Source organism: Pogona vitticeps, chromosome 3, assembly GCF_051106095.1.
Source record: "Pogona vitticeps strain Pit_001003342236 chromosome 3, PviZW2.1, whole genome shotgun sequence".
NCBI lineage: Eukaryota > Metazoa > Chordata > Lepidosauria > Squamata > Agamidae > Pogona > Pogona vitticeps.
Genome location: NC_135785.1, coordinates 207,350,052 through 207,363,994, shown reverse-complemented (window position 1 = coordinate 207,363,994; position 13,943 = coordinate 207,350,052). Strand labels below are relative to the sequence as shown.

The window sequence follows — 13,943 nt, the reverse complement described above, 5'->3', positions numbered from 1 at the left end:
AAGAGCCTTGTGGAAGGTCAGAAAAGTTAGAACTGCTCACACAATGAACAACTGGCTATAATCTTAAGTTCCTTAGGTTAATTCTTAAAGTGGGTAAAGAATAAAGCCAAACAGGGATGAGAAGGAAACAACTGCATCATTTATTAGAAGTATTCCTTTATCAATATTCAGCCCACTGGATATTTCAAAATGGTGTGCACTAAAAGAGATTTATGTGTTCTCTTTTTTAAAAAATGAAACAAATTAAGCAACAACAATAATCTGAAATTAAAAAAACATTTAATTAATTAAATATAATTTAAAGGCTTAAAATGATAGAAGATTGTGTACTCTGAACAAATCAAGCCAGCCAACAAGATCATGGTTTGGAAGAGAGTAAAAATAAAAGGAAAAGAGATCAATACAGCCACTCACATTGTCATTCCATACAGCTTTGAAAAAGAAGTGGTCACTTTCATGAAATATATTCCATTGTTGCCTGTCTTCTCTGAGTCCTATCAATCAATCACGTGAATGTGAATCAGGTTATAGTAACCATTCAGAGAAGAGACACACAAATATTTTTCGTATCTAAAACTACAATGGATATTGTTCCTGCTTTTTTCCTTGCAACTTACTCAGACTGGAATCTTCAACTCATCTTTTGTCTTCCATGTTCTTCCATGGCCTGTGACATCAATATGCTCTTCTCTAGATTCATGTTGCCTGTGCTTCAGAGTCTGCATTGCTCTGCCCCCTTGTTTTCCTCTACGCTGAGCTGCATGCTTCTCAATTTTAAGGTACAGACCTGCCCATAATTTCTGGTCTGGTGTTCACATCATGGTCCTCTGGATATGTTTTCCATCTGTCCAAGGAAAGAGCTAGATCTTGCTCATAGCAGCCTGAACAGATTATGATTTATTTAATTTTATATCCTATTGCATATCAAAGCTCTCAAAGACAGTAATGCTAAAACAAATGAAAGTTTGAAAGAAAGCAACTATTACTTGCTATATAACATCATGCTTTCTAACAATTAAACACATAATGAAGAGCAAAGTCTTACATGGCAAGTCTGCAAAACCATGAGAAAATGAGCCCCTGAAGACTGGATTCCACCTGAACTGGTCAACACATGAGATTTTCTGTTCACAATGGCATAGTTTGCAATATGCTTGCTTAGTATATGTTTTGCATACATCATCAAAAATCACTGCATGTCCTCTATTGTGCAAACACATTGCCTCAAGTTTATAGTTAAGTTTCATAGTAATCTGAAGGATACAGGTGGACTTTACATCATCAGAATCTACGCTGTGTAGAACTACTACAAAGCATATACAGCACACTAAAATAAATTCAGCCTACATTCCTGTTCCTACTCACCTGGAAGTACCACTGGACCCAATAAGACTTGACTCTAGTAGAGAAGTAGAAGGCTGCACTGCAGATCTGTAGAACTAGATATCTGTCTGCTGGGGTTCACTCCATGCCTCAGAAGAAGTGCAGTCCAGGAAAGCTTATGTCAAATAAAATGTCTTGGTTTTAAAGTTATCACAAAACTCTTTTTGTTTTCCTGCCTCCTTAAATCCCCACCACCACCACCACAAAAAAGCCCTAACAGCTTGTAAAAATATATGCCAGGTCTTAGTAGTTTGACACACAGAATATTCAGTCCTGTACATTATTTACTTGGAAGTAAGTCCCAAAATATCTCGCAACCCCTGTTCTGTGACCAGTCAAGTGAGCATAAGACTGCACTCCTGGTATGCTAGATGTGTTTTGGCATATTACAATTTGAAGACCATTGCCTTTTTAATATGTTATGTGTCTTATGCCTGCGTGCAACAGTAATCATGTCAGGAGATTGTGCTCTCTGGCAAGTTACCATTTTGTGACCAGTCATGCACCAGTTTTGTGAAATCAAGTTGCACAACACACTCTACAAAAGGGTGCAAACCCACTGGACAAGAAGTGTTTTTCGTACAGTTTTCTTCCAACAGGACTCTGGCCTATGTCTCACATATATCAAGAAACAAGTGCATCCAATATAGTATATAGATACTTGTATTTGTCTCATATCTATTACATATGATTCTTATTTTTTTTTCTGTGTTACTTTAGTGCTGTACTAAAATTTTCTCCCATGAGAATTTTGACCATAAATCTGTTAGGAAAAAAAGTGTCATTCAAAAAGAAAGTTAAAGGAGGAGAAAAATTGGAGAAATTTGTCATAGCTCAGGTTCAGGATTCTTGTGGTTCTAAGGTGGTTTAGAAGTGTGTGTGTTGTACTAACATCTCCATGTTAGCCAGCAACCCTCCAGTATCCCACATTTCAATTAAACTCAAGGGGAAAATGTCATGAGGTAACTTCCCCACCAGGGTTTTTTCAGAGCACACAGAGTTGAGCAGTCAGTGAATCTGCAGAGGGATTATGTGATGTGTAATGGGGGCGGGGTGGGAGGGAAGAGAAAAGAAAAGAAAAGAAAAGAAAAGAAAAGAAAAGAAAAGAAAAGAAAAGAAAAGAAAAGAAAGAAGAAAGCACCGTACAATGTTACAGTAAGCTCAAAAGTCTAACCCAAATAATTGTTATGTGGCCATCAAAATGAGGCAGAAAAATGGACTGTTTTCATGGGGAAATGTAACTTCTGAGAAAGTGGGGGACAAACCAGCCCTTGAACTGGACATGACACCGCCTCCCCACAGACTGATTGAAGCACTTAAAAGGAAGGAGCTGCATTATAAGCATCTCCTTCTGTGGAAATAAAATACATGTGCTAGGGTTGTTCACCACTCCTTCTCCAACTGACCTGTACCCAAATAATGGCACATTGATTTGTTTCCAGTCTACCCTGTGCTCTTGTAGAGGTACTCCAACCTGCTTCAGTCTCTACTGGAACAAATGTGTTTCAGGGTATCATATATAAAGGCAGGACAAGAGGGGGATTTACATAGCAGCAACAAAATTTCTTGTTGGAAAGCACAAGAAAAAGAAGCAGGAGACAGCTACTATGAATTTTGGCTGTGACACCACCATATCAGGAGGGAAAAAACCACTCACAATTTATAGAGGAATGCAGGCATTATTGAGCACACACGTGCCTTACACTATGAGGGGTTACACTACACCTAGTAGCGTAAGAACCAGCAATATTTTGAAACTTAAGCCCCCCTCCCTTATTTCTTCATTTAATCTTCAGTACAAAATAAGAGATATCAGTCAGCTAGCACATTGACTGGGTTTTGTGTTTCTGAATTCCCTCAAATCAGGTACACATAGTCCTGCCATCAGGCATTAAAATTTATTATTTATTTCTTACATTTATATACCATCCTAAAGAACTATTCTAAATGAATAGTGTAGGACACAGTTTCTAAATGAAATAAGGTACATAAATAATATATACACAGCTTATAAATGCATAAATAAGAACATAAGGCAAGTATATCATTTTCAACCAATGTAGTGTGGTGAACAGTGTTGACTAGGATTCAGGAGAGCTGGGTTCAAATCTGCACTTGGCTATGGAAACATGCTGGAGGACTGGTATCGTTAAAGCCCTCCTTCGATGTCTCAGTTAGCTTGGAAACCCTACTACAGGCACTGTAAGTTGGAACTGACTTGACAGCACATAATTTTAAAAGTCATCTCCTCCATTCCTGACTTATATGTCATACGTATGTACCTAATTTATATGCCTTATGCTGTATGTCTTATATATGTTTTCTTTTTAAAAAGCATATAAATAGAAAACATACAAGCAAGATGTATATAAGGCATAAATATGAGAGACAGAGATCTCATTTATATACCTTATACATTTTATGTATACGTGTGTGTCAGAGACTGAAGTAGAAAAGTGACTGAATACATGAATTACACTAATAATTACCTGCTGATGACTGAAAAGATGAATTACATTCACTTAAAAATATGGTGCTTTTGGCAGAAGTGGGTGGCTAAAAAAAAATCCTGGGAAGAAAAAAAAAGGTGACTGTTTGGTGAACAAATTGACCAGGTAAGAAGCTGAGTTTCAGAGATTATGAGGTAGGTTTCACATATCATTACTGCTACTAAGGTTGCCACTTTTTTATTCTTTTGTTCTTAAGCAACTAGCAGTTTGACACAGAAATTTAAAATTAACAGCTTTTGCAACAATTAATCTGCAAACCTGTTAGATCTTATTTATATGTCTTATTCTTTCTTTATGGAGAACATATATATAAAACACTCATAAAACAAATTACTACGATATAAGGCATCTAAAAAGTGTGCTGCTTATATGCCACCCCCCATAGTGCTTAAAGCACTCTCTGGGCAGTTTACAAGTTAATCATGCAGGCATATCTATCTGTCTGTCTGTCTGTCTGTCTGTCTGTCTGTCTGTCATTTTAACTGATATATCTATGGCAGAAACTGAAGTAGGAAAGGGGCATCATCATATGTAATTTGGGGGTGGGGATGAGTGGGGAACTATTATATGATGGTGGGAAACCAAACATAGCCTGCTTGAGTAGATGAATTGACACTTTAAAAATTGTGGTTTTAGGAATCAGTTGTAGGCTACAAAATCACTTGGGAGGATAAAAAGATGATTCCTTGACAACTGTATATATTTGTTTTACATGTTTCATATGCCGCATGTAACATGGACTTGAAAAGTCTTGGAACTATTAAACTTTTTTCCTCTAACGAGCAACAAAGGTTTTAGAAGAGTGGTATCAAGCCTAGCAGATGATGTCATTCACTTCTTTAATTCAAAATACCCTTCACCTGAACATACCTATCTATATTTCGTCTGAATACATTCAGGAAAGTGGCTAGCATTTCTAGCTGCCTTCTTCTGCTCATCTCTTTGTACCTTAACACATGATCATAATTAGTCATTTCTATTCATTGTAACTACTAAAGACAGATATTTAAGCTATAGGTTTTGCAGAAAATACCGTGCATTTTAACACTCAATGGGAATTTTCTCTTATCCTTAAGAAAAGATCGAGCTTTTTATTCTGAGAAGACAGAGAAAGGAAAAGAGAGCAGGGGATTTACTGAAAGCAAGGAGATGAGTCACCTTCGTGGCTTATAAAAGGTCCCAGGATGGTATGGGGTTGACCTTCTTTGCCTAAGTTCTGTTACAAGACTGCAGGGAATAGAACCAGGGCAATGGGCATGTTCCAATGCCTTCTAGGTGGCTGTTAGGACATATTTTCTTTGTATTTGTGAGCTTTCATTCTTTTTCTTTCTTTTGAGAGAGAGAGAGAGAAAGGAAACCTACACCCTGAGTGTTTTTCGGTTTGCAAGAAGGTGGAACAAAAGGAAGTCTGCAGCCACTCTTACATCTGTGTGGAAACTGCCTCCAACAACAGGTAGGAGTACTGATGTTTTGTTATCTTTAAAAACAAAGGTGAAAATGTAATATGCAGTGAAATATAGAGTAGGCAAAGGAACTGACCACAAGAAAGATGTCAGTATTAAAACACCTCCACTTTCTCTGCAGACGAACAGATATAGGGATCTAGTCAGCCAGCCAGTGAGGCAACATGAACCCCAAAGTAGTTACAAAATAGATGGACAAAATAAGTGGTTCTTATATAACCACAGTGTTAGGGATGCACCAATACGGTCTAGGAATAGCAAAAAAAAATTTAAACCAGGAGAATTGTGTTAATGAAGAAATTACAACCTTGACAGTTTAACTGCTGATTAAACATTAACTATCACCTGTACATGCAGGTGTTAATGCCATCGCACCTGAAAGACTTTTAAGTATTTGTAGGGGAATTTGTACAGTTTTTGTTTGGGTTTGCTGCATTTTAGAGCCAGAAATCAAAATACATTCACCCAAAAGAAAGTTGCACTTAAGACCAAATGAACTAAAGGGCTTTGAGTTAGTTGCAAATAATTTCTTCCATTGATTTTAATGGGACTTAGTGATGATCTTCTTAAGATGAGGTGGTTTTCTTCAATCAAGACATAATGTTGAAAAAAGAGTACCTTTTGAACTTCCTATCTAGATTTTCAAGGCTTAATGAAAATATTATTTACAAAATTTAAGAATCAAATAACTTCAGAAATATTTTACAATTTAAATATCAAGTTTGGAAACTTTACAAAAATACAAATTTAGAGTCACATGTTGCATGTATTAAAAATAATAATGATTTCAGTCATCAATGTATAGATGCACCAGTTAAGCGCTAAAGGATTTCCTGGGCAGTACTGATTCAGGCTGGATGGGTAGGGAAATAGTACCTTGTTTCTTTTTAAATATCAGGGTGAAAATTAGGGTGTGTATATCTCCTTGACATTATGGCAATAAAGGCTGATTTTTCCTTAAACTAGCATATACAAGTGTAGTCCTCCATTCAGAATCTAAAGGTCTGCATCCTAGAAACAGTATAAGTCTTAGATCCTTACATGATGGTTAAAACAAAAATAATAAACAGTATCTTTATTTTTAAGTTGGAAATTTGGCTAAAATCCAACCTATTATAGTTAAGTAACTATAAGTTACTTAAGTTCAGCCAGTTAGTCATATGCCTATAGAAATCAGTGGTACAACGGTTCATGGCTAATTCCATCCATTTCAAAAGCTCATGATCTCTGGGAGGTGGATCACACCATTCAACAATTTTCCATTTAAAGTTGCAGATTCCATTTTTATATATGATAAAATCAAATGTTGCCAATTAAATGCAGTCTTGGACTTAAATCCAGCACTTAAGTTTCCTAACTCTGGTATTCCTATGGAATCAGTGGGACGTCTCAAAGTGTTGATGTACTATTCAATGAGTCTGCTCTAATTGGGACTGGCTACTGGATTTGAGGCATATTTTTCAAATTGAATTCATGTGTATTCTCAGCATGAACTGGAAAACTAGGAGCAGCTGGTAGTGGTAACAATAGCAGACATTCAGAGGTCACAATCCTGCATTGACATTTGCATAAGGTTTATGTAGTTTGCTGTGGCTCATTGAGAAGATGCTGTAGCATGTCTTGGTTACATATCCAGTGATGCATCCAACTGGGCAACTGTGATGTGCCTTAGCATCTTGTCAGATCACTGCAAATCCTACAATTAATTGCAGAGACCTTCTGCAAACACCTATAGGATTCTGGTCGTTGTTTGCATCTCCTGAATAAGACAATACAACAAAGTTGGAACATGCAGAGCTATTCCACTACATCCCCCCCTCCCGGACAGTATAGTTGGTAGCAACCATAACAATTTGAAAGGATTTTGTAATTTTGTCCTCTGAAAGAAAAACATAAATCAGTTTTTGTCTTTATTTCTTCCATATGCCAGAGGGGAAAAGTGTATTACTATGTACCTGAGAGGATGAGGTGCAACTACAAAGCTTGGAAGTTACTTTCTTTGAATTACAAAAAGCTTGCCTGGTTGAGGTATTATGGGAGTTGTATTTTTTAAAAAAGTGTGTATTTCTCCTCGACATTATGGCAATAAAGTCTGATTTTTCTCCCAAACTTTAGGACTGACGAAAATATATTCTTAGGTGTACTTGTGATGGTATTATTATTATTATTATTATTATTATTATTATTATTATTATTATTATTATTATTATTATTATTATTATTATTATTATTATTATTATTATTATTATTATTATTATTATTGCTACTACTATGAAGCAGCTGGGGCCCATTGCTTAATATATGAGGGAGATAAGTATTCTTATTCTGGTGTCAGAGGGCAGGTAACTTTGACTCCCATCTCTGACTTAATTAACTATTCTATACTTCACTCAAGAACTGTCACACCAAAACTATTTGACAAAAGCACATGCTTCTCATACTTACCAACGGTGTCTTCCGGGCTCTTGCATGTGTTTCCTTGTGACTACATTTGGCTGGTTTATTTTAGAATAAAAAGGAAGAGGCAATTTTCATTTATCACTTAAATTAACTTACCACATCTTAAGATGACATTCACTTCCTCATGCTCCTCAGCTATGAATTAAGAGTGCTGTGAACATATATGCAGTCTCATTCAGTTCCCTAAACACAGAGATTGAAAACAAGCTGTTTCATTTCAACTCAAATCTGTGAAGAACATGCACCGCAATTTAGCACAGCACATATGCAGGTTATAAGCCAGAGGGCCACGTGGAAGAAAAAGTACAGCAAGCTTCAAAGAGAGAGCTTGAAACATTAAAAGCAGTCTCTCAAGTGCAAGAATGTGGCAGTGGGCGAAAGAAATGTCAAACATATTTAGACCACAGAACTCTGGATGAAAAACATTCTTTAAAATATCTGTGATATTTACTTCCTTCACAAAAAAAAAAAAATACTAAAGGTGATTCTTGAACATATGATGTAAGAGATAATGGTTTTTAATTTAAATATGGGAAATCCAGCTTCTGATTTATACACAGCTGTGACCTATGATGTTCATCTGAAAACCTCAAAACAGTTATTACTAATAAGTCTAGCCTAAGACCGGTGGAAGGTAACAACTCTGCACTGCACTGACTGTTCCCCTTGGAGAAGCATTGTACAAAAGCAGTGAAAACATTTATGTGATACAGGAAGTAAATTTTTTCAGTCTTATCTTCAAAGTCCACACTGTGCCAATTGCTGTTGCATTACTAACACTTCATCCAAGTCAGCTTAGACCTGCAAGTTTCTTACCCTTTAAGTCAAAATGTTTTAAAACATTAGTTTTCCTTTTTTTTCTACAGACACACTTTTATATACAGTTCAATTCCACATGCCTATCCAGAAGTAAACCCCACTGACTTCAGTAGGATGTACCCCTAATTAAATGGATACAGAATTGCCTTTCTAGATGTGAAACTATTAAATTGACACATATTTTATAAACTCAAATGCACCATATGATAATAAAAGTCAACTTTAAGAAAATCTATTTCCTACTGAAATTGAAGACAACTTTCGCCTCCAGATGGTCCCTCAAGTCTGTGCAGCAGATTCTGATGGAATGCGAAGAAATCATTCCCTCTGCCTTCTGCATGTGGGGAATGTGTTAAGAATATCACACTGTATTTACAAGCCTTGTTCATGGAAATTTTGTTCTGCTACAATGCATTTTCCTTCTCAAGCTTCCAGTTACTACTTCTTTTTATTATTATAGGTAAAACAAGAAGACCAATTCTTTTAATTAATGGGCCCTACATTCAACTGAGGATTTGATGTGAAGGCCACATGTTGTTAATGCTAATCGTGATAGGGGTTTTATCTTGCACTGACTCCTACATGTTAGCATTAATTGTGTGTGGTGCTTATTCCCAGAACTGACATGGAAAACACCTACTACCACTGGTGGGAGGAAAGCAAAGAGCACAAAATGTGTCACTATGATGCTGGGAAATTTGCTGTCACAGGAAGAACTGCTTCATGTACATGTCTATTTGCTTCAGTGTGTTATTTTCCCTCTACTAAAATTAGCTACTTTATTGATAACATCTTGATTAGAATCATTGACAATCATGAGAATGCTTTTTTCCTATTAATCTACTTGGGTGTGGGTTGTCTTTTCAAGTAATGTCAATCAAACATCTGCTTGATTATCTGGAGGGCATTTTAAACAGCATCAAGGCTGCATTCACTCCCTTATTTGTCTTTCTTAGAACACTCTGGAAATACATTCTATCCTAAGAAAGAGAAATCTTAATGTTAAATTCAGAAAGCAAAGCAAGGAGACCAACCTCAACTAGGTGTTCAACCCATGTTTGTTTTTCAGACTGGTCAAATGGGGAGGGAGGGACAAGGAATATACTACAGAAGGCTACAAAAACTTATACTTGTGTAGAAAACACTTCTCCATATAATTCACATTGAACTACTCATAGGTGTCAGTCTAGATTTTTATTTTTATTATTTTTATTTATTTTATTTTTGCCTGCATTTTGTCCATAGGGAACCAAATGGGCAAGAGCTCAAGCTGAGAACTCAACTAAATTTAATTATTATCATTTTGTCACAGATAAGATAGTGGTCTAGGCTTGAAAAAGTAAGGAACCCATATGGAGCTTATGAATGAAAGATCCAAATGGAAATCACATTAAACATACTGCACTGGCTAACATGATGCAATAGAAGAAATGCTTTGGTGGGCAAAGCAAAAGAACGAAATAGGAAAGCATAGGACTTCCTGTACTCAATCCATATTTACTCAAACTGATCAAATGGGGGACCAAAACATTGCTGCTGAAGGTAAGAAACTGGGAGTAGAGCAGAACTCACACTGTAGACACAAATACATCCTCAGCATAAGTGGATTCAGGTAATAAGCCATCACTTCAAAGCTGAAGCCACAATTCCACCCAAGGAAGAATACTGTTATAACCAATGAGTTTAAAATGTGTTTAAAGGGGGAACTAAAACAACATGTGATTAAAAGGAGGGCCTCTCCATAGAGGTATATGCAGAAGAATGGAGGGGAAAAGGGGACAAACTAAGGACTAATAGCTTTGCTATTGAATGTGTCTGCACTACTAAACAATGAACAGTTTTAGGACTCAATGTTGTGGAAGTAATTTCAAATATGGCAGAATACAGGCATGTGGTTGGCCAATCACTGACCCTTTGCACAACCAAAACTTCTGGCTCTTCTTGTTTTGTACTCTATTTTGTATGAATCATTCACATGAAAATGCTGGCTCCACTGCCAAGTGTGCTTTGGCAGCACGGAGCTTCATTGCCTCCCTCCCGGGATATCATGAGACCTGGGAGTCTTGCAAATGCAACCCAGATGGAAGGCCGAAGGAGCACCCTCCTTTTGGCCCCTTTTCGAGGCTTGCAAAAGTGAAGAATGGATTTTGGAAGGGGGGCTGCATCGGCACCCCCCCTATGGTTTTGGAAGCTGGGAGTTGTGGTGCTCCCTAGCCAAAGGGTTGCTTTAAAGGAATGTGAGGAGGATTTTAATTTAAATAATTGTATAATTAAAAAGGGGGGAGAAAGAAGGGGCTCATATTAAGAGTTCAAGGCATGGCCACCTGGTCCTCACCAGCCCTGTCCTGGGCACGCTCATAATAAAATAAAATTAGTAAGTGGAGAATGTTCTGGGCCTCTGGATACAGTGGGCCATAGTTAGTTTAAACAAACAACAGAATTAGCAGGATTGTTTTTTAATCAGCCCACCCTATTCCCCCCCCCAGCACCTAATGGGCAACTGGAAACTGTTTTTAAAAAACAAACAAAACAGGTATCAGGAAGGGAAAGCAAAAGATCATTCAGCAAGTCCTTGGCTGCCTTTACGTGCCAGGACTGGCGGCCTGTGTTCGAACGTGTTCCCTCCATAGCTTGGTTTTAAGTAAGAGTACATTAAAATATTTTACCTTATGGTTTTGATAATGAATTAGATAGCTAAGATAATAAATAGGTAAATAATTTAATTAATAATCTAATAATATATAATAAATTAATAGGATCAACAGGAGGTTTTATTGGCCAGTGCACACATAGAGCACACGTTTTGCAGGCTGAGACTGGGCTGCGATTATGGCGCCTAAAAAAGGCCAAGGAACAAATTGAAGGTAAGCAGCCTGCCAAAAAGCACGCAGCTCCTCAGGTCTCACCACCCCAGTCATCCTCAGATGAGGAGAGCTGGCCAATATGAGACCAACTGCAGGCAAAAATTTTGGCCCTGGAAACTGATTGCGCCTCTCAGGGGCTAGCAAACTGCAGCTGTGTCGCTCAGCTAGGGATTCAAAGAGCCATAAACAAGCAAAGCTCAAGGCTCTGGCAGAAAACTTAATGTCTTGCTTTGCTGCCTTAGAAGCTAATCAGCAGTCTGCACCAGTGCCACAGCATCAAAGTTGAGGACTGTGGGGCTGTGATGATGGATGTGGTGGGTTCATCTTCAGGATGCCAGGGAATGCAGTGGCACAGAACTAAATCCAGGTTTTGAAAAGGTGGTGCAAAACACGCCTCAAGCAGAAACATCAGGTGAGCTTCCAGTGGCCCCAGACACTGTCACAAAAGAGTGACCACTAGATCTTTGTATCCCAAGAAGAACAATATTAAACAGCAAAGGACTTCACAAGACACATTAATAAATACAAAATGAATATACTTTATTACCTATTGATTACAATTCTAATAAAAGGGGTTTCATACATTCAACACATTCATACCACATACACCAAAGAAAGAATTCTTTATTTCCATTGTCCAAGTTCCAAAAAAAGTAGTTGGTTCCAAAAGCCTTTGGGTCTCAGCAGACAAAATATGGTTGCCCAGACCGCTCTTTTTATATTCTTTTTAGGCAGGTTGCTAGCTGGGCATGTGCATTAGATGTTTCTTTGTTTTCCCCTAAATAGATGGGGATACTTATTGTGAAGTATAGAATGCTTAATGTGTCTTCCATCACTTAGTGCAGTGGTTCTTAACGTGGGCGATAATGCCCCCCAGGGGGCGATTTCATTTTTTCAGGGGGGCAGTAGAATGAAAAGGGGCGGTGTGGGGGTGCTGGAGCAGAAGGGGGGCGGTAGGGGGGCGCTGGAGCAAGCCAAACCTGTGAAGAGGGCTACAGCCTTTTTACAGTGTGCATGAATATATATTTTCCTCCAATCTTAATTTAGTTTCAGAGTTTTTGTCTTGAAAGTTTTAGTTCCTGCATTGCAGTTTGTTTTTATGCCCTTTTTGCGTCTTAAAATTCACTTGCAACTAAATCATTAAATGTTACTTTTTGGGGGCATTTCATTTTCTTGGAATTCAATTTTGTTTTCAGGGGTCATTGGATTTAAGTGTCATAAATAAATAAATAAATAAATAAATAAATAAATAAATAAATAAATAAATAAATAAATAAATAAATAAATAAGATATCATCACCGTGTGGAGGGGGGCGATGATAACTTCCTCAATGGCTCAAGGGGGTGTTTCTTTCAAAAAGGTTAAGAACCACTGACTTAGTGGACAGGTGTGGAATCTGCTTGCTCGGGAGGATCCTTGTACCAGGGTTGTCTTAACCTCGAGTTTGCTCACTCCCTCAATTAGCAGCAGATTTTTTGTCAGCAGGGACAGGCCCGCCACCTCCCCGCCACCCCCCTGCGCCACCCCCACGGCAAAGCGGCGCTTTCAGAGGTGCATTTTCACTGCTGAAAAAGCCCCAGGAGGCTTCCAAAAGCAGCGTGAGGGGGGCGGGGGGGTGGGCCTGTCCCTGCCAAACCACCCCGACAAAGCGCTGCTTTCAGAGGCTTCAGCAGTGCATTTACACTGCCTATTTAGCTGCTAGCAAAGCTTCTAAGAGCAGCCCGCCCGTCAGCTGTAAGGCGGGGAGGGGCTGGAGCGGGGACATGGCAAAATGGCCGCCCACTGTTTTCTTGAGGGATTCCTCGCTTACCGAGGCGGCAAAAATGGCCGCCCCTATGGAGGATCTTCGCTGAACGGTGAGTTTTTGCCCCATAGGAACGCATTAAACAGGGTTTAATGCGTTCTTATGGGGTTTTTTGTTCCATTTAGTGATGTTTCCGGATAGTGACGTTAATCCTGGAACGGATTAACATTGCTATGCGGGGCCCCACTGTATCACGATGAGGGCCTATAGCCAGAAATACAAAGTCCCATAGTTCTACTGGTTCTATTGGTCTCCATTTTTGTGTCCTAACTCTCTCTTTGGTTCTTCACCTTATCCAGGCCAAACATGCACGCACTTTACAACACTAGACTGGCCTTGGCCTGGCAGAGGACAGGGAAATACTCCCTATAATACAGTACAGAACTTGCAAATGTATAGGTTCCCAGATAGCCAGTGGTCTAATTCATGGATGCCGTCTGAGAGTTGGATGGCTCCCTACCCACAGGTGCAGGAGGCGTAAACCTGAACAGTCATGGGCGAACTGGCTCCCAGGCTTTTTAATTTACTTTGGAGTCATAGTAAAGGCTCAGCCTTGGAGGGCACTGTCATTAGTCCAGTGCCTTGACTTAACGTGCATATGTGGATTATCCTTAGCACACATGGCTTCTCTAAGATTAA

The 13,943-nt window shown here is 38.5% G+C and overlaps 2 long non-coding RNA genes across 2 annotated transcripts; one reads left to right on the top strand and one right to left on the bottom strand.

Moving 5' to 3' along the window:
• Positions 1-117: 117 nt before the first annotated feature.
• LOC110076995 (uncharacterized) lies at positions 118-8,154 on the bottom strand. Its single transcript, XR_013542887.1, has 3 exons — positions 7,913-8,154; positions 1,366-1,498; positions 118-881 (listed from the first exon to the last, which is right to left on the bottom strand). It is a non-coding gene; the product is annotated as an uncharacterized LOC110076995 (long non-coding RNA).
• On the top strand, positions 5,257-11,905 carry LOC110076994 (uncharacterized). The gene is made up of 2 exons (XR_013542888.1): positions 5,257-5,346; positions 11,742-11,905. It is a non-coding gene; the product is annotated as an uncharacterized LOC110076994 (long non-coding RNA).
• Positions 11,906-13,943: the final 2,038 nt, after the last annotated feature.